The 23,475-nt window shown below is 39.3% G+C and overlaps 1 long non-coding RNA gene across 1 annotated transcript; it reads right to left on the minus strand.

Moving 5' to 3' along the window:
* Positions 1 to 2,682: 2,682 nt before the first annotated feature.
* On the minus strand, positions 2,683 to 5,653 carry LOC111768438 (uncharacterized). The gene is made up of 2 exons (XR_002800820.2): positions 5,576 to 5,653; positions 2,683 to 3,400 (listed from the first exon to the last, which is right to left on the minus strand). It is a non-coding gene; the product is annotated as an uncharacterized lncRNA (long non-coding RNA).
* Between the last annotated feature and the right edge of the window lie 17,822 nt (positions 5,654 to 23,475).

Genomic DNA, 23,475 nt, shown 5'->3' on the forward strand with positions numbered 1-23,475 from the left:
AAACCATCTCCCCAATTAGAGAATCATCAAGTCTCCAATTTTATCTCTCCATCTTTTTAGACCACTAAACTCTCTGATGGTTTTTCTATTCCTAGAAGGATTTTCCTGTCCAGGCAAATCTAAATTCTTAGCCTTCTGCCCTGTTCCCCAAATCAGTAACTGGGTCAGGGAAAAAAGCAGTTGCAAAAAGTCAGCTCATTTCTCCAAAATCCAGACCCTCCCAGATTTGTTGATCTGTAGTCCTCCAATAATACCTCCAAACATGTCATTCTTGTTATTATCTAGCTTTGTCTGTTGTTCTTGTAAGAAATATTGGTCTGCCACAAACGACTCCAGCTTACACAGAGACTGAGTTATTCTATTACATAAAATTCTATGGCATCAAATCTTGTTTGTTATGTCTCCTGACTCTGCTTGGACACATTTTTTCCATGTGTTATATTAACTTTGATTGCAAACTAAGTTTTAGCAAGGTCTGCTTTATCCATTAGTCTTGTGTGGCTGGAGTTGTGAACAGGTCTCTCCATAGGCATTTGATAATTTTTTCCCCCATACTCCAAAGCCGCCAATTCACGGATTGGGCAGCCATTCAAGTAGTGTGACTTTTTGCTGGGATCTCAAGTAGTCTAGTTCTAATGCTGCTTTTCACTCCCTAGATGAACATTAAACCCAAGACCCTAGATTAACAGTACTGATGCTCTCTCCTTGGGGACCTTCAGGGTTATTTCACACACACACACAACACTGGTTTTCAGAACTCTCTTGAGGTTTAGCACATGGGAGCACCCCCCAACTGTTTTATCAAGTTATGCTACAGATTGAAAAATAAACTCTTTTTCTTTCATCCAGGTTTTCTAAACGTTTATGCTAGAAGCTTTTTTATGTAATAGTCTACCAATTTTGTTTTTCTACTGATTGTGAAACTAGGATTGGGAAGGATAACTTGTTAAAAAATGTCTTTGTAATCCAGTGAACAAACCATTTTGTATATTTGTTGTATTAATTAGAAATCATTTTCATTATTCCTATTCATTGAAACAGGTTTTTAGGAATATTTTGGGTCTGCCTTGAGTTTCTGCATATACTTGAAAGAAAAAAAAAAAGATGCAAGAAGCAAAGTAAGGCAGAACAAATATTCCATGATTCAGATTCACAACCCTCCAAAATTGGTGAAGATATACAAAGTTATGTTCATAATAAGAAAACCATTTTAAAATAAACTTCAACACTTGAAGCAACTTGGCAATAATAAAGCTTATCTAAGGCTAAAGTTTTTCTCATACTGCTTTCCATTGGCAATGAGCAGAGTAGGAAAAGTCCTTTGCAATCATACCGGCATTTGAATGTACGTATCATCTAATTCCATGGAGCTGTGTCCTTTGTCCTTTACTAAATTTGAAACACAGGCTTTTTTTGCATGGGATGAAATACTAGTAATATTGGAAGGAAAAAAGGCAATTAAGACAGGAATAACAGGCATTTTGAAACCTTTATTGTTGCAGAATTTTAAGCCATGCCTAATAGCCTATACTGAAATTGATGTACAAATTTCACATTGCTTGATGAAATTTTCACTAAACGGGCTTTTCCATGAAAGTCAGACTAGAAGCCATTTTATGATCCAGTAGCAAACATCATTAGCAGAGATGGCGGAGACTTCCTGAGTTTTTAATGCATTCTGGGAAACCGCCACAACTTGGCAAAGTCTCTCTGTGGTTGCCGTATAGTGCAGAGCCCGAGTCTGTGTGGCAAAAATAAAACCAAATTCATTTGGGCACAGTCTCTTTGTTGCTTTATTTAATTTTCACTTTGGCATGTGGCCCTTAAAGCTTTAATAGGGCAGATGTGGCTTTGGAAGAGTTTCCTAATCCAACTTGGTTAACGACTTCCACAGTAGAAGCCAGCTCAGCAGTTTTCTCTCAGCCCATATTTAGTTCCTCTATTCTGATATTTCCTAGGGTGGAAAACCTCTGCATGGGACCACCTATTATCAGTAGGTATTTTTCTGAATTTTGAGGTAACTGCCTTCAGGTTTCTGGGCTGCAAAGGCACAGGCAGAGTAAATGCTACTAACACTGAGCTGTTGATTCCCGGAGGGAAAAAGCAAGTTGCAACTCCTTTCATGAGCCACAGCCCGATGGCTCCAGGTTGCTCTGTGGGATAGAGAGCTGAGTACATAGGGTTAGCACTTGGGAGAATCCTATGTGAATTACAATTTGTGATGATCTTTGACATTCCCGATGTCAGCACAGGGCCATGGAGAGAATAAGGGCTGTGGAACTGCAGTCCATCCTTCAGGTCCTGAGGCACTGGATAGTGTTCTAGATTTCTCTGAGGCCAGTTTCTGACAGTATTGTATCTTAATGCCTACTTCACAGGATTTTGTGAGGATTCAGTCTCAGGAGGTGGTGTTTCCTGAACTTTATTCACATGTCACATGAACAATTTTTGATGCTATATCTGAGGTCTACCTATATTATTATTTACCTAACATGTTTTAATAAGCTATCCCTCTCCCCCCAATTTGTTTAATTTACTGCTCCTTTGGCCTCATCCTAAGCAATATCTGCAAAAATTTAAGGTAGTGCTTATATTTTTTTCTAATACACATTAAAATAATGTAAAATCCTGTCCTGCACATTTTGAACAAGATTGATTTTATGCTCAGATAATACTTAATAAGGTAGCCTTAACTGTACTCGTCTGTTATCTCCCACTAGTCTGCAAGTTACATGACAGTAGGAGATTTCATCCAGTTTATTTACTCTGAGGTCCTTGATACCTAGCATAATACCTGGCACATAGGAGAGCCTCAAATTATCTGAAAATTACCCTGGGGTTTCTTGTTTACTTGGAAAAGGAGCAAAGTGGGAGAAGAGACTATTCCTTTTCTCTACAGGAGTGCCTGCACCCAAGGTCAGCATCCCACAGGACTGGAGGCTTCCTCCCTCTGGCAAGAGGGGCTGTGCTTGAACCAAACTTCTCATGAGCTATTACTATGGAAACATCTAGAACTTAACCTGGTCTGGCCAATTCTCCAGTTTCTAATTACCACCACACCCTCACTTCTGCCAAACTTTCTCTCTTTTTTTCCACCCCTACCCTCTCTCTCTGTTTCAAGTACACACACACACGCACACACACACACACACAGTGCACAAGCACACACACATTGACAAGGTTGTTTTCATGTTTGCCTTGTAAGAAGGGAGATCAACATAGTCAGGGGCTCTCCCCTGGAACCTTCATCCATAGTGTGTTCAGGCACACCCATCTGCTGGCTGACAAAAGAATGGAGCTTCTACTTTCTCTCTTCTTGTATGTGTCCCCAGTGAAGATTTTTCGTCAGTCCGTTCTGTGTGATGGGGTGGAAATCTTCCCCAGCCCTCCTTCGTGATGGCTGGAAAGCAAAGAGAACCCACTGCATAAACAAAGGATGGCAGCACCTATGTGTAACTTCACGTTCAGTTAAACCAAACCCTCTGAAATCAAAGCACATCTCCACACAGTGCCCAGTCTCTGGCACATAGTAGCTACACAATAAATATTTGTTGGCCCCATGATAAGTGGATAAATGAATACTTGAAGCCAATGAAAGAATAAATGGCTGAAAAAACTTTTCACAACTTGTTGTTTCATGTTTAATAGAGTAAATGCAGAAACCTCAGAATAGTGCACCAGAACTTGTTAGCTGGCCCTTTTAGGGGATGAATTATTCTACATAACCAAGTTTCCTGCACAAGTGAAACTTACTCTTCAAAGCCTATATTTACTTTTTGAATAGGCTCTCCTTAAAAAGGTGCTACTCCTCTGCCTTATTAAATTGAATGTATTGCATAAAATTTAACATTGTCCTTAATATTTATTAGTAAAAACTCCATTTTGAAAACAATTAAAATTAGATATAGATCTAGAAATTGTAGGAGTCCTCTTTTGCGTAATTTTTGCTTGGCTGCAAAATAACCCGTGTAACCAAGGGATACAGACACAAAGCCTGTAGAACGTGAATGGTGCATGGTAAGAGTCTATTCTTTATTTCCACAGTGTTTATCCTACATGGATACTTCCTTAGAGAAAGGAATTTGGAAAGATTATATACTATATTTAGTTAATCACATATTTGTTCTAGTGTTTGTGTGTTAGCTTGAATTGTTGACTTTGTCTCCATTTCTATCTGCAGAACAATAAGAATCTGATTTATTCTGATAAGGAATTCTTTTGGTGACTTTGCAGGACACTACATTCAATCACGGGTGTGCACAGCAGAGTCACTGGAGTAGACTGTTGTAGTTAATGTTTATCGAGCACATACTGTTGCCAGCCGTCTTCTAAACATTTTAATTTTACATTCAACTCCATGAAATAAGTGACGTTATCACCTTTTGAGACGAAACTGATGCACAGAGTGGTGCAGTAGCATTCCTGAGATCTCACTGCTAGAAACAATGTCTGTTGACTTCTCTTGATGACTCACTTTTCTCTACCCTAGACAACTTTCTTCCTCCAATCCACTATATTATCATGGATATAAATGTATTGTTTGGAGAGCATCATGTCTAGGGACAACCAACAGGAAGTAGAGTGTGGTCCCAGAGACAGCTTTAACGTCGATGTCAATTGCACCGTGACTAGAAAATTATCCCACGCTGGTGTGTCCTCCATAGAGCCCAGCACATGCCCTGTGTTCTGAAGCACAGAACCTCTGCTCTCCTGGGGAGCCTCCATCCCCAAGCCTCACCTGCTGTCCCCAGACAACGCGGGGGAAAGGCACAGTTCCTTTCACTGTGCTCTGAGGGCAGCTCACCTTCCTCTGTAATTTCCTCTGCCTTCCCACCACGAGTGGATTGTTACTGTTTATGCCCCAAGAGGCTTTGCCAGATCTTTTCCTAAACAAAGAACCATCTCCACTAGTATATGGAAATAGCTATGGTTAATGTTTTTTTGATTGTTTTAAATATTGATATTTTTCTTCTCACCACATCTATTAATATCAAATTGAAAAGAACTGAAGTATCTGATAATAAGAAGGTGGTAAATAAAAGATATGGCCACAGGATGAATTGTATGTTTAATTTCATCGAAAAATGTTCACCAAGTGAAAAAACCAGATTACAAAACACTCTGTGCAGTTTAATACCTTTTTTTTTCTTTTTCACAGATGTACTCAGGAATTCTGTTACCAATACCAAATATTATTTGTCACAGACTGTAACAGAGGGATCCCCTCTGGGTCTCTCTGGTGTGTACGGTCCTTTGCTCTTAACCAAATACTCCTGATCTCTGTGCTTTCCCAACTCGACCTTCTCTAACAATAATGATTACCCAGGGCTGCTCTGTGCCAAGCACGGTGCTGTGCACTTCACAGGAAAGACTCATTTAAACTCATTCAAAGCAACCCAATGAGGCATGGACTTCTATTACCCCTACTTTATAGCTGAGAAAACTGAGGCCCAGACAAGTTAAAGGCCTTATTCAATTTATAAAGCAGCCAGTAGCAAAGCCAAATTTGAACCCAGAAAGTCTAGCTCCAGACCCTTCACCCTTATCTCCTAAGTCTGAGTGTTTACCCCCTTACCTCTGTGTTCTCAGGGACCATTTCTTCCGCCATCCATTGGTTCTGCTTCAACCAACTTTTGCCGTTTCTAATGTGTGCTCCTCTGATTGTTAGGGTAGATGGGGATGCTTAAATATAATTTAACTTATTAAATCAATAACCTTAACTATATGTACAATACTAAGTCAACAGTTTCTGGTCAAAGGAATGTTTATACAGCTCCACTGCCCCTCCCATATAGAAAGGGAACAAGTCTCCCCTTGTCATTTAGAGACCTCTTGTTGTTTCATACAGGTATGAGGCAGTTTCCAACAGTTGAGTGGCTAGGAGTCCGACTGGCAGACAATTGCTGTGCTGATTGCATACTTAATGCTATTTGCTGGTCAACCCCTACTGTCCATGGAAGAACTCAGAGATAAGGGGGTGAAGCGAGCATCTGGTGCCTCCAGCGAGTAACCTGGAGAAGCCCAGGCCTGTAAATAATAGATTGTGGGTGGAATGTTTTTTTATTTACAGCTGGAGAGTCTCCAAGGTGAGGAATGATGGGCGGGGGATTCCCATGAAGCCTGGTGACACCGATAGCGCATTTGACAGTGGGCAGAGCGCCTTCTGCCTTGATCCCTTTTAGTCAGGCCCTGACAGGAGTCTAGAAGCACCCCTCCCCCCAGTTATTTGCTTCCTTTCCAGGAGACTGGCGGCCCAGCTGGCGGGAGCACAGTGGGCCTCCCAGGGTTTTGTTATGAGATTACGTTTTCATCCTGTTCCAATCTCTGCTCTGCTGGACGGGAGTTTCTTCTCTGTTGGGGTACATCCCAAATGCATCACCACACAGATTCTCTGTAAGAACTGGTCGTTCTTCACATCTGCCTTCAAACACTTGGGTAACCAGTTTCCCTGAAGTTTCCTGCTGAGGAATATATATATATATATATATTTTTATTAAGAGAAAAGATCAAAGGCAGCTGCACAAGAGACGGTGCTAAGAAGGGCAAAAGTGATGCTGATTTCTGGTAGATAAGATTAGGTTTGTTGTTTCAATGAGGTTTCCAAAAACAAAATAAATAAAAACTAAACACAAATCTCTTGATGCTTGTTTGTGCAAGAACTGATTTTTCTTGCAGACCTGTCTACTCTCTGTGGCCGCAGTGAGAGAGAAGGCCTTGGAGGACCCTATGAGTTGATTGTTTAGCAAATGCCTTTGCACTGAATTTACGATCCAACCTTTCCAGTTGTTTGACAGGGGAATTCTGCTCTCCTCACTTCCCACTGCTCCACCGCTTCTTAGCTTATACAATACTATAAGGTGTCCTTTAAATGAGTACGTGTGAAAAATTGCAATGAAAGACCATCACATGATCTCCCTTTAAAAATTACGGGCTCCATCTTGACATGTAAGAATTGCCTTGTGCTACTGTAAGTGCTCTCCTTTGGGTGTTAGAATAGCTGCCCTGTGGCCCTTTGACTGGGTTGTTTTTGTTATCACAGTACGTCAACCTAGATTTGCCCTGTCACACAAATGTGCTGTCAGGAGCTTAGTTTTGATAGTTTTAGGTATGTGTCTCCTTGTAGCATATTGTCACACATGCACTGACAAGAAGAAATGTAGTTTGCTAAATATAAATCCTCTGGGAAAAAGAAGCAGCTCTTGGGGCAAAAACTACAAATTATTTTTTGAGTTAATTTTTTTCATGTTGGATCAAGAACTATTTCTACATGATAGAAAAAATGTCTTAAATCTAGTTTATAAGAAACAAAGAGTTTTACACAGAAAACTAATGGATGATTTTATAACATTAAATATAGATGCTCTAATTATGTACAAGTCTACTATAAAATATTAGTGAAAATAAGGATAAGTTAACACCAACCTCACTATGGCAATAAAAATTTACACATGCTCTGCTCTACCAAAAGAAATAGCCACTCTGCATATGTGTGTTTCTCTATACTCTCAGATGGTATATGACTCCAGGAAGGTTAAGAACCATAGTGTGATGCTAGTATAGACATGCGTTGATCATCGGGCACAGCAGAGGAGAAGGTCAGTGACCTTGGAGACATCTGATCTCAAGCACAGATTTACAAGAGATACAACAGGTGATTCTTCAGCAAAAACCAAATGTCCAGCTTACTCAGTAGAACATGAAATTGTTCAGCTCATGGCTGGATCCATGTTGAGCTGCAACAACAGCAGCAACGATAACAAACGGTTTCAGTACTTAGGCCTAGAGTATATTTTCTCCACCTGTATTCCCATCAATCTCAACTTGAGTTTCCACATTTTATTCCTTCTCTTTAGATTATTTTTTATTTAAGCAGCACTTGAAATGACAAATACTTCGCTTTATGAGTGAAGTGTGTATTAACTGATATAACTTGTCTGAACTCCCTGACGTGGCTTTCCAAATAGATCCGGCTTCTAACAAATCAAGACTTTCCTGATTGGCTTTTCACTGTTTCTCAAACAAAAGATGAACCTTCAGGCAGCTGCCCCCTTGCTCAGGCTGTCCCTTGGGTCTGGGATGTCCTGAAGTCCTTTTGGTTTTTCTCCATCTTTTCTTCCTTCATGGTCAATTCTGTCCTCCATCGTATCATGCAAAGGTGTCTGTGTTCCTAGACCTTATTTTGTTCTTTCTTATATTCTTGTGTTTACCGACTTCATGTCTATCCTTCCCACTGACTGAAAATTCCTCAATTTCAAGGAATTTCCCTTGTTTATTTCTGGTTCCTGTGTGAAGAGTAAATGCTCAGTAATTGTAAATATGAATAAAGACCCTGCAAGAGGCACAGGCACATGGAGGCACGAGGTGCCACTAACCTTGTAGGCGAGAGTCCAGTGGCTTCTTGTCTGAATGATGTTTCATCTCATGGTGACTCCACGTCTCTGGCTGATATATCAGTGAAGCGGATGAGCCTGAAAAGAATTTTCTCCTTTCACGATTGACTTCACTATTATGTGTTTATTATTTTATTCAAGAGTAATTTGAGTACATTCACCATAAAAAGTATAGCTACAACAAAACTAAACAAAACAACAAAAACAAACAATAAAAATAACCTTAAACAACAATAACAAAGAAACATGAAAACCAAAATGAAACAGTAAGAGCCAAATAATAAAAGTGGACGGGGAAAAACAAGCTAGAAAGCTCCTCTTAATTAAGGCAATTTCTTGTACATTCACTAACAGGGAACCTTGAGAGCCTCTATGCAGTGTCTCCGACATAATTAAGCCAGGGGTTGTTAAGGCAATTCTTTGAGGGACCAGATGAATTAATTAGCATATTCCATAGCACTAATAAGATCAGTTGGGCTTTTTAGGACCTGTACAGAAAACAAACGTCGAGATCTCTAGTAAGTATCTCAAGTGGTGATATTCTCAGCTATTGATAGAACTTCCCAATCGAGGGCTCCTGCCACCTGGATCACTTGCTCTAGGACAGACAGTATTGAATTTGGGTGGAAAGGAGGCCTGAAGCAATGAGTCTGTGATCCCTTTGTGCTCACTAAGCTTTTGGCAGCCACCTGTGGGTATGTAAAAAATTTCAGTGGTGTTTCCATGTAAATACCGCCACCAGTAAGAACAAAGGGTCACAGAGAGGAGGTAAGACCTGTAAACCAGTGACAGATGCCCTGTTCATAGAATAAAAGCTTTCCTCAGCTCTGTCCAATAATCCCAGCCAGTTAAGTCAAAGGCAGGGTGAAGGTGGGGGGTGTTTACAAGGAACCAGTGGAATTTCACCAATGGAAAGGCAAACGGTGGATCTGGAAGTGAAAGGTCAGCGGCAGAGGGCCCTACCTCCCCCTGAACTGTCTCGACTTCTCTCAGCCTGTCTGCTTCCCGTTCTAGTCTCTCTGTAGGTCACTTTTCTCTGCTTCTTCGTGCAAGAACTACAAATATCAACATGACGCATGTCTCCCCAGCCCCCACGTTTAGACGTCCTTAAAAACCGAGTATCATCAGGTAAGTGACTGGAGTCCCTGCATCCTAATGCTAACCTCACAGGAGGGAGGAGCTCAGAAATCCGGCTTGGGTCAGTGTTTACCCTGATTTAGGCGAAAGGGGCAGGGTCCAGAGGTTGACTGCTGGAGAAGGCTTTCCGAGAAAAGGGCAGAGCCCGGGCAGCAGTGACAAAGATCTCAGGTAATGAGTAGGACTCACCACATTTGCAGTAAGTGAAGACCATGTGGGAGCTTTTGTCCACTGCAGGGAAGGACAACCAGAACATCCAGGAGTCAGCTTTTATTTCCTCTTTGGTTAGGGAAGGGAATACTTAGTACCTTAATGAAGGCTGTGCCTTGGTCATAAGTGACATTACATAGACGCACTGAGTCTCAGTCACTCCTGCAGAAAGCAAGAGAGAGCAGTTCGAACGTACTTGTGAAATCGAAAGGTGTGAATAATTGCTTCCATAATCGTTTCCGCACATTTATCTTGACAAAAGCAATATCCAAGGACAACAATTAATGATTTTAATAACAGTCGTCATTTCTTGCTGTGAACATTACTCAGTATTTGGCCTTTAGCTATGACATTACACTCTCAGCCACTGCAATCACTTTTTTAAAAAAATCCATGTAGAATAAGACACAGTGATCTCAGTTCCTTGGAACCATCAAAACTGATGATAGCTGTGGTGTCAGTAGCAATTGGCAACAGCTACTTCCTGCCCCTCCGCTCCCACTGGGCCTCCCAGCAGGACTGTTGTGCTCCTCTGTTACCCTTGGCTCCCTGCCTTCTCTTCTCCCCATGGGTACTTGTTCTGGTTTTTAATACTCCTATAGAGTACTACACGGCCACAGTCCCAACCTCCATCCTCTCAGCCAGAACGTGGAGCTATGCTTTATGCTTTATGCTTTTAAAATGAAATGTAGACCTTTATGGAAATGATTAAAATATAAATTGCATTTCTGAGTCAGCCCAACCTACAGCGAGCACATTTTAAGAATTACTCTGCCATACATTTCTTTCTCCTTTTATTCAAGTGATGATTTTTTAAAATTATATTGTGACTTTCTTTATTATACTCTAGTTCTGATGACAGTGCTACCAAAATAATAATAGTATCCGCTTCAGTAATTTAACAGAGTAAAGCTCACCACCATCTGTCTGAAGCATGAATAAAAAGTTCAGTGCTAAAGGAGCTTCAGTGGAGTTGGAAGGAAAGACACAGACCTCAGGGATGGAAAGCCTACCGCAAGGCCAACTCTGTGTTATGGCAATTTGAGGATCGAATACTTACATATTTTCCTTTTTGTGTTTCTTTTGTTACAGAAAATATAGCAAAACTTTATCATTATTTCCTTGTTCAGTTTCCAATCTAATTTCAAGTGGCTACATGATGGGAATCTTTTCATGCTTCTCTCCTGTTACCTTAGCTGAGCCACAGCAAGTGCTCAAGAAATGTTTGGTCATTGACCGACATGAACAAGTAAATACTTACCCTTGTAAAAAGTTTTCTTGGGATTTTAATAATACTTATGAAAGCTCGATGTAGCATAAAACACAGTTTTTTCCTCTCCTTGCTTCCCTTTCCTTCCTAAAGAATTCAGATGGGGTTGATAAAGGTGTCCATGTCATGGAGAATGGGGAGCCATGGTGGCCCAGAGTGGGCTGGCGGTCAGAGGTCCTGCAGGGTGAGAGGGCATCTATGTACGAGGGTGGCCCAGCACGGTTAGTCAGAACCTGAGCAGGGTGAGGGAGAAATCCATGTGGAGGGGTGGTCTTGTATAGGGTGTCAGGGTCTGAGCACGTTGAGGAGAGTGTTCATGTGTGTGGGGGCGGGGGCTGGCATGGACAATCAGAGCCTGAGCAGGGTGAGGAGGACAGCCAAGCTAGCTTTTGAGTCTCTAGATGGGGGATGGGTGGTGGCAGAGATGGGATATTGGCAATCTACAGAGAAATCGAGCAAATAAATACATATACTATGATAGCGAGAGTAAGTTTCTCATAGTTGGAAAAGGCTTTAAAATACAGCAAGGGAGAAAACTAGAATGAACCCTGTTGGTTGGATTTGACAGTGTGGATGTGAACTCATGTTTTTTGATACAGATCGATAAAGATAGAGAACTGTAGAAATAAATACAGTTATGTGTTTATAAACACTCTGAACACTGATATATGTGTGTGTATCTGCGAATGTGTTAAGTGTACACACACATATGTTCCCTGGCTCTGTCTACTGAGAGGACGCTGGAGCAACTATCCTTCACAGAACGGATCCAGGGCTCCTTTGAGAGATGCTGCTTTTAGACCCAGGGCAGGGCAAGCTTGACAAGCCTGAGTTATCTTGTGGCAGAAAAAAGAACTCAAAAGTCTTCTTGGAGGGGTTCCCATAGGCCAAGCCAGGTTCAATTTGAATATCAAAATAATTAATGATTTTAATAGATTATAACCCATCAATAAAATAGGAAACCATGAGTACATGATGATACAATTAAATAAATGAATAAGCTGAAAGCTTGATAAGGAACGGGATACTTAAATAGTTTCAAAGTACTTCCTCACAAAACAGTTAGGGAACAATTTTACTTTGGAGAAACATGGCAGATTCTATGTTTATTAAGTGATAAAAGTGAATATCATTATCAATGGGACACATTGAAATTATGTCCCAATTCTCATATATTAGATGAATATGTGGATGACTAATAAAGCAGGAAGAAGGAATTACTACAGATAAAAGTTTAAATATATATAGAATAAAACTCTTATTGATCAATAAATACAATAGATGACAAAATTGATAAACATTTGCTAAGTCTGATCAAGGGAGAAGATAACACGAATAACAAAATAGTAATAGAAACGAAAAAATAAGACTACTAACTAGAGTTGTGGAGATGAACAAATTTGAAGAAAATGCTACTTACAGAATTGGACCAATAAATCTGCCATTCTAGGAGAAAAAATATTTTTCTAAGAAAATGTAAATTAATAGCAACAACTCAAAAAGAAGTAGAAAATTTAAAACCATCAATGATCATAGAAGAAATTGAAAATGTAGTCAGAAATCTCTCAAAGAAAGAACTGGACAAGATGATTAACTGTGAGTTTCATAAAAATTTTAAAGGAATAGCTAATTCTCATGTTTTAGAAATTCTTCCAGATGATTAAGAAAGGTGGAAAGCTATCTAATTAATTTTCCAAGGCTAGCTTTAGAGCAATACCAAACATTATGATTTTAATACAAAAAAGGCAAACTTCTTGTAATGTTCTAACTATAAACATAGACGTAAAAATTCAAAATAAGTTATTAGCGAGGAAATCGCAGCAGGGTATTGAAGGTGTGACTAAGGAGAGACTATCTCAGAAACTCAGATTTTTTTCCCATCAGGCAATCTAAAGCGATTCTCCATAGAAACATATTAAAGGGGGAAATGCCATATAATCATCTTAATTGATGCCCTTCAAAAACATTTAATAAAAGCTAACACCAATTAATATTAAAAACTCTTCACTTGGAACAGAAGGGAAGAATTTTTTTTTTGAGGAAGATTAGCCCTGAGTTAACATCTGCTGCCAATCCCGTTCTTTTTGCTGAGAAAGACTGGCCCTGAGCTAACATCCATGCCCATATTCCTGTACTTTATATGTGGGACGCCTGCCACAGCATGGCTTGACAAGCGGTGCCATATCCACAACCGGGATCCGAACCGGCGAACCCTCGGCCACCAAAGCGGAATGTGCGAACTTAACCGCTGTGCCACTGTGCTGGCCCAGGGAGGAAAAATTTTTAACGTGCCAATGGGTATCCATCGGCTATCCATAGCAAGCATCACAGAAAATGGCGTACATTTTGAAGCATTCCTAAAGTCAGGAGTAAGAGGAAGGTGCTAACAATTACCACAGCTCTTCAACCCTGGGCTAGAGGACTCAGCCAAACAATAAATTTGATTAAAAAAAGAAGGAACAACTGGGAAGGCAGAGGCAACTGTCATTATCTCTAGATGACACAATGATCTAAATAAAAAATCATGAATTTAAGGGGCAAGTGTTTAAGGCCAGTGAGACTTTATTGTCAGAAGAGACCCCTATGAATGATGCCACTCTAGTTTTAGTCCCTTTTTGGCCAGGTGATAAAACTGATTTTATATTGAAAAGCAATATTAAATATTTGTACTGTGTTAACTCAAGTTGTTTCTGTAAGAAGTCACTTTGTTATCTTTAGAAACGAAGCTTCTATGGGTTTATGTCATTATTTAGAAAAAGTTTCAAAACAGAAAATAGAGTTGGGCTGGAATCCAACAAGTTTGCTATTCCCTCAAAATATCCATTTTCATATATTCACTTCCTTTTCATCTGCTTATGAAAATCATCACACCAGCAGATTCACATATTTGCATACATACAAATTCATATTCTATATTTGCAGTGGAGTTCCCGTCTCTTTTTACTTGTAGACTTTCTGAGTTGTAGAAATTATTATTATTGTCATCATTACTTTCATGCATCACTGAACCCTCTTTGAGCCACGGATCCAAATTTTCAAATAGGGACATTAACTCAGCATGATACAATAGAAAATGTTAAATTCACAATTATAAAAATATACCACAATGGGGAAAAAATTCATCAGCAGAGACAAAAGTACATTCTAACTGAAGAATAGGCAAGAAGAATTGATAACCACACTTATAGCGCCTACAACAACTTTCCAGAAGGTGGTGATTTTTATATATGTAACAAGGTTTCTGTGAAAATCAAATCGTTTCACATCATAAGTTTATAAAATGCTTGTCAAAATTATCGTTTCATTGCTTTTTCTTCCAAAGCTTCCATGTTATATGAAAACCGCTTAACTGACCACCGTGGACCACCAGTTTCTGGAAACCTCACTTTAGGAAACCCTGCTCCACATGTTTGAGGAAGAGAAGTGAAGGCATCATCTAGGTTACAATCACACCGAAATGGAGTGGCTGAGAGAAGCTGCTCACCTCTACCCTGTTTTCATGCATTTATTTCTATTGCTAGACAGGCTCAAAGCCGTTTCCTGGTACTGAGCCTGGACTTGTTACTTTCTTCTCCGTATTTGAGAACTTTTTTATTAAATGTCAAAGTTTGAAAGCTTCCCTGGTGATGATGATGCTTTAGAAGTCATTGCAGACCTCATAGAATGTTTTTCCCCAAGAAAATCATCTTTTAAAACTACCCACACTTGTCTCTGTTTTCAAAAGGAACACATTGGTCTTCACTTTAAAGGAAATTTTCCAAAAATATTTTCCAAAAGTATTAAATCAACTTTTTTTGTTGTTATTACAATAATCAAATAAATCTTTCTGAGTTCATTTAGGATAATACTTGGTGCTTTTAGACAAAGAAAGCAAACAAAACCCTTCAAATTGCTTAGGAAAACATTCAAACCTGTTGGAGTCTTTAGACATTGGTATAGCCAAGTGGCTTTTGGTTTCTGTATATCGAAGGGACTGGAAATGGCAAAGTAAAATAAAAATGAATGCACGTGTGAGCAAGTGGAAAAAGAGCAGAGACCTCTGTGAACTCCTCCTTTTGCTAACCTTCTATTTTGTTGGCTTTGAAGTAGAAATAGCTGCCATTTCCAGCTTGGACTAAATCACAGATCTCTAATGAGTTTTCTTGATGTCTACTCTGACTTGATCAGGTCAGCAAATTGCTTTTTCTCGTTGTCCGAAAAGCAGAGGAACAGGAGGTAGGCTTTCCTTTGCTCGTTAAGGTTTTAGCGAGTGATCTTAGCTCAAGCATTTCTAGTTAAAATGTAAAGATCGTTAGTATGCGCCATTGTTAGAGGTTTGTTTTTCGACTCCGAATGCTCCCGCTGGGGTGCCAGGGGCACTCCTGCACCCACCAGGGCTGCACAATTGCTGCTCCTGGCAAGGTCTGGGAGCAGGCTGGATTCAGTCTGCTCCCTGAGCTGCTGGTGACAAGTGTAACTTCTATCAGGTTCTGGGGTAAGGAGGAGCCAGGAGGAGAAACAAAGTGAAAGACGGCTGGTCCCTTTTTGCGCCACAATCCCCAGAGCTGGCATTGCCCAATGAGAAAGAGGCACCGGCATCCTAAGGCTGATAGGACAGACGTTAAATAATACTTTAAAGTTATTAACTGCAACCCTGCCCCCAAGATGCATATTCTTGTGGTGGCAGACCCTTTTTTCCCTTTCAGCCTTGAGGAATTCAAGTCTGTGTAATTCCCAGTCATGCAAGACGTTTTCATACATTAAATGTGTTATCTTTTCCTTAAGATAAATAGTACTTTTGGTTTGACATTTTAAATTGAAAATGAGCTGAAAGAAATTTTTAATTGTAATGGTTAAATTAATTTTGAATATGAAAATTGTGATTAATTGAATCTTCAAAGGCATATAATCTACGCGCAGGAATTAAATGGAGCATTTAACCCACAGCTTGTAATACTTACGGCCTGTTTTATAATATTATGTGAAAAGACTCAGTTGAAGAGACATAATGAACGGGAAGTGAAGACAGGGAGAGCTATGTGAATGGCCTATTACCTAGCCTTCATTTTAGGAATATTAACGTGGGGATTTAAGGCAAATGAGAAATAAGAATAAAATTACTTTAATGGTGTCCTAGACAATCTAGTAATTATAGAAAACTTTCATTAATTTATTGCTTTTATTTACTTCTCTGAACTTCTGACCCATTTCAATTAAGTTACAATATAATTAGTGTTTCTGTTAACGTATTTGGAGCTAGTAGGATAGAAATTGTTTCTTCCATAATCAAGGCTACTGGGTTGCCTGGTGAAGACCATTTTTTGAGTTGTGATTTCAAATTCAGTTAGACTCAATGGAAAAATACTCATAATTTACCGGTATATTTTTATGCCTTTCATCTTATTGATTAACTCCTTTTGAACTATTTGAGGAAGAAATAGGAGCATCGACTTTATACTATGGTTTTACATAAAATTCATCCAAGGTTTAGAAAGTTAGGAGACTGAACGCTTACACTATGCTGTCACAGGAGGAAGACTCGCTATAAGAAGGAGCTGGGTTTTCATCTGTGTCATAAATTACATGCTCACTCCATAAAAGGCTGTGAGTAATTTGAGGGCATCAAGAAAGATAGCCATCTACTTACTATGACAAAGAGAAAGAGTGGGGGAAGGGGAACTGAAGTCAAGGAAGAGACATATTACAAATAACTGTCTTTTATAATGAGAACAGATATTGCCCAGCTTTTCATTTAGATATGGCTAATGGAATTTACTGGAGTAGGGCCAATTACTATATATTTTTTTCAATAGAGGTGATTTGTTAACTATAAATCCATGGATTCAATTGTTGTACTTTTATACAACTTCAAATTTAAGAATTTATAAATCAGAAAAAAATGTTAGATTTTATATTCCACTGTCATCATGGTTCATATGCAAATACTTGTCCACTTAAAAATAGATGTCTGCATCTATGGTGACCAAGTGATCCTCTTAGGTAGCAATAAGCTCAGCAAACCGAGTCAGCCAAATGTAAAAATTCTATGAAAGAAGACCTTGGGTGATACAAATAGCCACTTTACCCTCAGTTGAGCTGTTAGAGCCCTCAGAACTGCAACCATATGCGCTAGGACAGTGGCGCTCAAACTTCAGCGGGCATCGGAATCACCTGCAGGGCTCATTAAACCCATGCTGTTGGGCCCCGCCTTCAGAGTTTGTACAAGTCCCCAGGTGATGCGGATGCTGCTACCTGGGGACCACATTCTGAGAACCACTGCATTAGAAGATGCCTCTGAGACTTTGAAAAAGATTTCTTTGCCTTATTCCAGTTTTCACTTGGGCTAGAAATTTCTTTTTGCCTGTATAACTCATCAGAAAAAATGACCTTAACATTTTGTAACATCGCTATAGGATTCTGTCTGCAATTATTTTCACACAGTTTCACATACCAACAAACATGTATAACATATATCTAAAATATATATGTTTTTATAAATGTATAATGTCTATCTGTCTCTCCATCTGACTATCTGTCTATCTATCTATCTATCTATCTATCATCTATCAACATAGAACTTTATGCTGGATTGGTTTGGATTCTGTTAAACTCCTAAATACCTTAGTGATTTTGAATTTTAAGTTGGAGATGGTGGTTAGAAAAGGGTTAGAAGCTGGGGGAAAATCTCTAAGGATTTAATCTCACAGTTTTCTCAGGTTTATCTTAGTGACTATCAGCTTTTACCGAGAGAATGGGTAAGGAAAATTCATAGGATATCTTAAAGACATCAGATATCTTGAATAATTCTGTGCTTTTATGGAAGTGCTTCAGCATTGAGATGTTCTAAAATCTGAGTTTGATAATATTTTGAAAATATAAAACCAGTTATATGTGAATAGTTACCTTGGATTGACTCATCTATGTGTTTGGTTTTCTTTCCTTTAAACTGTGCACTTTCCAATCTGTCCTCCTCAATCCGGGCAGAACTTCAAATTCAGTCACGAGCACAGTCCTAATGTCTGTAAAACCCTGCCTGGCAACTGGGTTGATGGGAGCAGATGTCAGGCGAATAGCTGTGGAACATCTGTTTGTGCTGCCCGCTGTTCCCTGCTGTGCGCTGCTGGAGCGTGCACGGGGTCACACTCTCTCTTCTTCTCCGGCTCCCACCTGCCCACGCTTGATTTGAGATTTAAAAATTGGGGACCATCACAAGAGACAGACCTCCTCGAAGAGGAGATTCCCTGAGTCTCATCCCAGAAGCCTGTCTGCTCTCAGTGGGGTGGGGAGTACCATGACCATGGGCATGTCTGGGTGCATTATCGCTCCATCTTGTGTTGTCTGGAGACAGGCTAGGCAAACGGTTGAGGCTCTAAGTCTTTGTTGGAAAATTGCCTGTGCTTTTTTTCCAACATGGTTTTGGTATTTGGAGTGTGGCAAATTAGGATATATTTCTGAAAGTTCCGCACCCTTTGTCCACTGAAAAACTTCTTAATCTTTATTTGATCAGAAACTACGAGGGTGTAATGGGAGTAGAGTTGTATGTGTATGCATAAGGTGTGGAATTAACTTAAGAGGTCAGATCATAGTCATAGGGAGATCAAGAAAGTTTCAAAAAAGAGGTGGAACAGGAGCAGGTTGAAGCATACGTGTGTAGTTACAACAGCTCTACAAGTATCTGTAAGACTTTTAAATGATGCATTTTGGTGTTTGTCTATATAGGGTGTCAGTGCATATTGTTCTGAAACATTCTTTTTTGACTTAAAAGTACAACACGGATGCTTGTCCAACTTGGTAAATGCAGATATGCGTCCTTCATTTGAACAGTGGTCCAAGTTTTTGTTTTCTGATTGAATTCTAATTGATTGAAGCCTCTTGTTGATGGAGTTTTGTTTTATTGCTGTAGCAAATGATAGTGCAATGACCTTGTGCGTGTGTTCATACACATGCAGGAGTACTCCAATAAGATGGATTCCTCAAACTCCAATTTCTGGGTTGACATGTATGCATATTTGAAACTTTGCTTTATTGTCTAATTGTGCTTTAAAATCCTTTTACCATTTTGGAATTTCACCCATGACATTTGAGAGTGACTTTTTTCACCTCTCACTTATTAATAAGACATTATGATAACTAACTCATATAGATTAGATATTTCAATTTACATTTATCTGATCATTATTGAGGTTGTCGTCTTCTCATATGTTTGTTGGTTATTTGCTTTTTTCCATAAATTTTCTCCTTGTACAAGATTATTATAAAAATTATTTTCCTAAATGATATTCTAAAATTTGTAGTTTTGTTTTTCATGTTCACACCACTAAACCTCTGGAATCTAGTTTTGAATAAGGCATCAGGCAGGAGTCTAAGTTTATTTATTTTCTGAATAATTAACAAATTCTTCCAATACTAGTTATGGACTAAACAATTAATCCACTAATTTGAATTACCACCTTCATAACATAAAAAATTATCTCATACCTAGGTCAGTATCTGGATTCTTTTCCATTCCATCTGAACAAGAAACTTCATTGTTGGCCAATCTTCTGTCTGGCAGGGATTGTAAGGAGTATGAATTTTCCACAGAAGAAATAGCATGTACAAAGGCCCAGAGGTGTAGGCAGTATCCTTTGGGAAATGCAAAATTTTTAGAGTGATTGGAGCTTGAAGGGTAGGAAAAAAGATTACAAACATCGTGAGGAATTCTGCGACAAAAATCAATGAAAAATAATTATTGTAAATAAAATGCCACTTTCCAACAGAAACATAGTGTTTATCCATTCTGATTTGTTTTAGATCATCCATACTTGGATTTATTTTAGGCCTTTGTTATTTTTTTATAGAAGGCTATATGTTTAAATTCACTGTTTTAAGAAGATTTTGCCGTTAACTCATTATTGTTAGCTTTTCAAAATAATCATTTTTATCATTTGTATTTCTATAGTTTCCATCTCTCTTCTTGACAGGAAGAAAATGCTGAGAAAAAACTGTTCTGGGATTTTGGTGTTTGCATCTAATCTTCCGGAATTTCAGCTCCAACTTTCTGAGGAGAAAACTCTTCTCAAACTTAACATTTTATTTTTCAGTTGTTCAAGCAGAACCTAAACATAAGATCATGTGACAGTGGGAGGTAGGGCATACATGCAGACAGAAGTTATGTGTTGCTGTCTTTGTCATCGAAATTTCTCATCCTTAATGTTGACTGCCCGTAAAGCAAATGCAAACATAGTGTTCTGCACGTTGAAACATCCAAATGTTGCCCATTGTAACTAGATCTTTCCGCCGTTGTCATCAACCCTAATGTGAATAAACAATCAAAAATGCCTAAACCCACTTTTTTAAATGATTAGAACACTATTCTTTTTCACTCCCTTTTTTTCTACTTCCCTCCTCTCAGGTATCCAGATTACTGCAGGCAAGAAAAACGTCTTCAAAAGTTATTTTGACTTAAATCAGCATCACTTCCAAGGCTTACTGATTAAAATATAATTAAAATGTCAGAATGCTTATTTTTAAAATGCTGATCCAAATTCACATATTGCAATGTAATCTAAGTTTTTCTAAAACATCGTGCCTCCCCCACCAAACAAAAAAATCCATCTACGCTGTTTCAGATTTACTAACAAAATCAACATACTATTCTATAACTCCAAAATATTCACTGGAAGAAGTTAAAGTTCCCTTTTCCATGAAAGGTTGAATGTTTAAGGGTATTTCCTTTCTGTATCGCAGGTATGGCCTGCAGATTACTGGGAAAATAGCATGAGGAATGTAAGAGAATGCTGTTCGTAATGATTTGTAGCTTCAAAGCCCTACATTGGAACACCATGTAAATATGCCAAATTGACTGTTGCAGAAATAGACAACTTGTTGTGAAATTTTGGACATTTTCCACACCCAGTGGTGCCAGACCCTGGAGGGGGTGGAAATTGTGGTCCAGAAGCAAGTAAACAAGTCAAAAGAAAAACTGATCATTGGAAAGACTGACCTCTGAACGATGGCATCTCTGAGCTCCCCTAAGGATCAACTTGGGTTTGGCAAATATTTCGATTCTCCCTGTGACATGTAACCTTGGGTATTGATCAAAGTGCTTTGTTGTTGATGTCTAGAAGCTCAAGCTCTGGGTTGGTGCCAAAGATTTGGCTGTGCGGGCGGTATATTAGTTGGTACTGCGGACTAGAGAAGTCCAACTGTTGTTCTAAAGTGGAGACTCTGCTTCCTTCCCATCCTCTCTCCTGGGTGAAGGAAACAAAAAATCTGTGACTAGTTTCTTTCCAGAAACTCTTGTTTTTGTGTTTGCTAGTAGACTTGGAAAGGAATCCGAGAGAGGCGCTCTCAGTACTGAGGTGCTTGGAGAGTCCCGGGCAGACAATGACACAGCTGAAATCAGCAACTGCAAAATGACTTCCTGAAGACCACTAACATGAACCCCAGTCAAGCTGCAGGGTGAGGGGTGTCTGACACTTGCTTTCCACCTCTCTATTTATAAAAGGAAGGTGGACAGGCTGTGATGTTTCTTGTTTTCTGGAAAAATATTAGAACCGTGTTAATTTGGCAGAGTGAACATGGCAGGAAAAGGAAAAATATAATTTTAAGTATAACGGTGCATGCTGGAAGCACAGATTGGCAAGCATATGGGGTTCTGGCATCTGGACAGAAGCCGTTGTAACCATCTGCTTCTCAGAGGTGATTTTGGCAAGTTTTGCAGCAATTCCAGTGATTCACAGGTCCAGGCTAAGGACGTTTAGCAAGCAACTAAGAAGGCACGGGTACAGAGAGGCAGTACTGGGTCTTCTGTCCATACGTTAGTTTCATTATTGTGAATATGAAGTCACCTTAAGATGGTCTATGTGCCACTCTTTCATTGTGATGGCAGCAGATGTTCCTTCATACTAATATTTTTTCCCAGTTTTATTCTCCAAGTGACACTCATTTTTCGCCTTCAGAATTAGTTTGGTGTATTGCCTCCCCTGGCTGTGAGATGGGAGGATATGTGATGGGACTAATGTGTTTGTGTGCTCTGCTGCTGGTCCTGAAATGTGGAGACCTAATTGGTAACCTCCAGCTGTCCTTGACTTTCTCATTCCACCTACTGCTCCCTGGGAATTTTGAGAGTTACAGTGTGTTTTTCAGTAGTTAGTGTGGTGTCATGTAACGTTCTGATAAGAACTCATGTACACAGAAAACCATTTAACACAGGACCATTGTGATTAGTCATTAAACAAAATATTGACTGGCATGGTGTATTATGGATTGAATCTTTTTGTCAATTTTTCATCAGAAAAATAGGATTTATTGAGTATTTACAATATATAAGATAATGGAATAAATTTTTTAAATGTCAAAGATGTGAATAGAAGGGCTTGCAGGAGAGAATGAACATGGGCTAGCTCTCTGAAGAACCATTTGGCAGAGTCCCTCAACATCTGAAATGCATGCGTCCTGTGACTGCCCACCCCCTCCTCATTCCTCTCCTGGGACTCTATTCTGTCTATCCTATATAAATATTATCACATACTCACATTCTCATAAGGCTATATATGTCAATCGTAAGATTATTTGTAATGGAGAAGAATTGAGAGCAACCTAAACGTCAATCAATAGAAAAACGGTTAAATAAATTTTGAAATACCATACTATGGAATATCACATAACTATTTTAAAAATGAGATAGATCTACAAGGACCGATATGAAAGATGTCCATGCTCTATATTTAAGTTTAAAAAAAACCCTGATTTTAGAAGAGCATGTAAGACATATTCCTATTTTTTAACAAAAAATATTATTTATTTAAATATGTAGGTGCATAGAAGATATGTGTTAAGGACTGAATATGTGTGTCTCCCCAATATTTGTATGTTAAAGCTTTAATCCCCAATGTGCTGATATTTGGAGGTGGGGCCTTCGGGAGGTGACTAGATTTAGATGAGGCCATGAGGGTGGTCCTGAAAGGATTAATGTCTTTATAAGAAGAGGAAGAGACCAGATCTCTCTCTCTGCCGTGAGAGGAAACAGTGAGAAGACAGCTGTCTGAGAGCCAGGAAGGATGCTGTCGCCAGAAACCAACCATGCTGACACCCTGACCTCAGACTCCCCAGCCTTCAGAACTCTGAGAAATAAATGCCTGTTGTGAAGCTGCTCAGTCTTTGGTATTTTGTTAGAGCAACCGGAACTGAGACAACATGGAAGGGTTTCAGGCAGCTCTAAATGTGGCCTGATCACCGCCCGGGGTGAAATAAGGTGGGCAGAAGGGGAAATTCTCCCTTTTTCAATCTATACTTCTTTGCTGTTTGAACCTTTGTCAAGTATGCATTCATTACTTTTGTCGTTGAAGGAAGGGAGGGAGGAAGGAAAGAGGGAAAGAAAGAAAAACAAACACTGTCAAGTCCCAAAGTCCATGTTGCATTGTCAGGAGGTGTTCTGTTTACCCATTTGCAGAATATTGAGTTAACAATTTCTCAGGCCACTTCTTCCTTGGATGACCTTGAAAA

This window comes from Equus caballus, chromosome 16, assembly GCF_041296265.1.
Source record: "Equus caballus isolate H_3958 breed thoroughbred chromosome 16, TB-T2T, whole genome shotgun sequence".
Taxonomy (NCBI): Eukaryota; Metazoa; Chordata; class Mammalia; order Perissodactyla; family Equidae; genus Equus; species Equus caballus.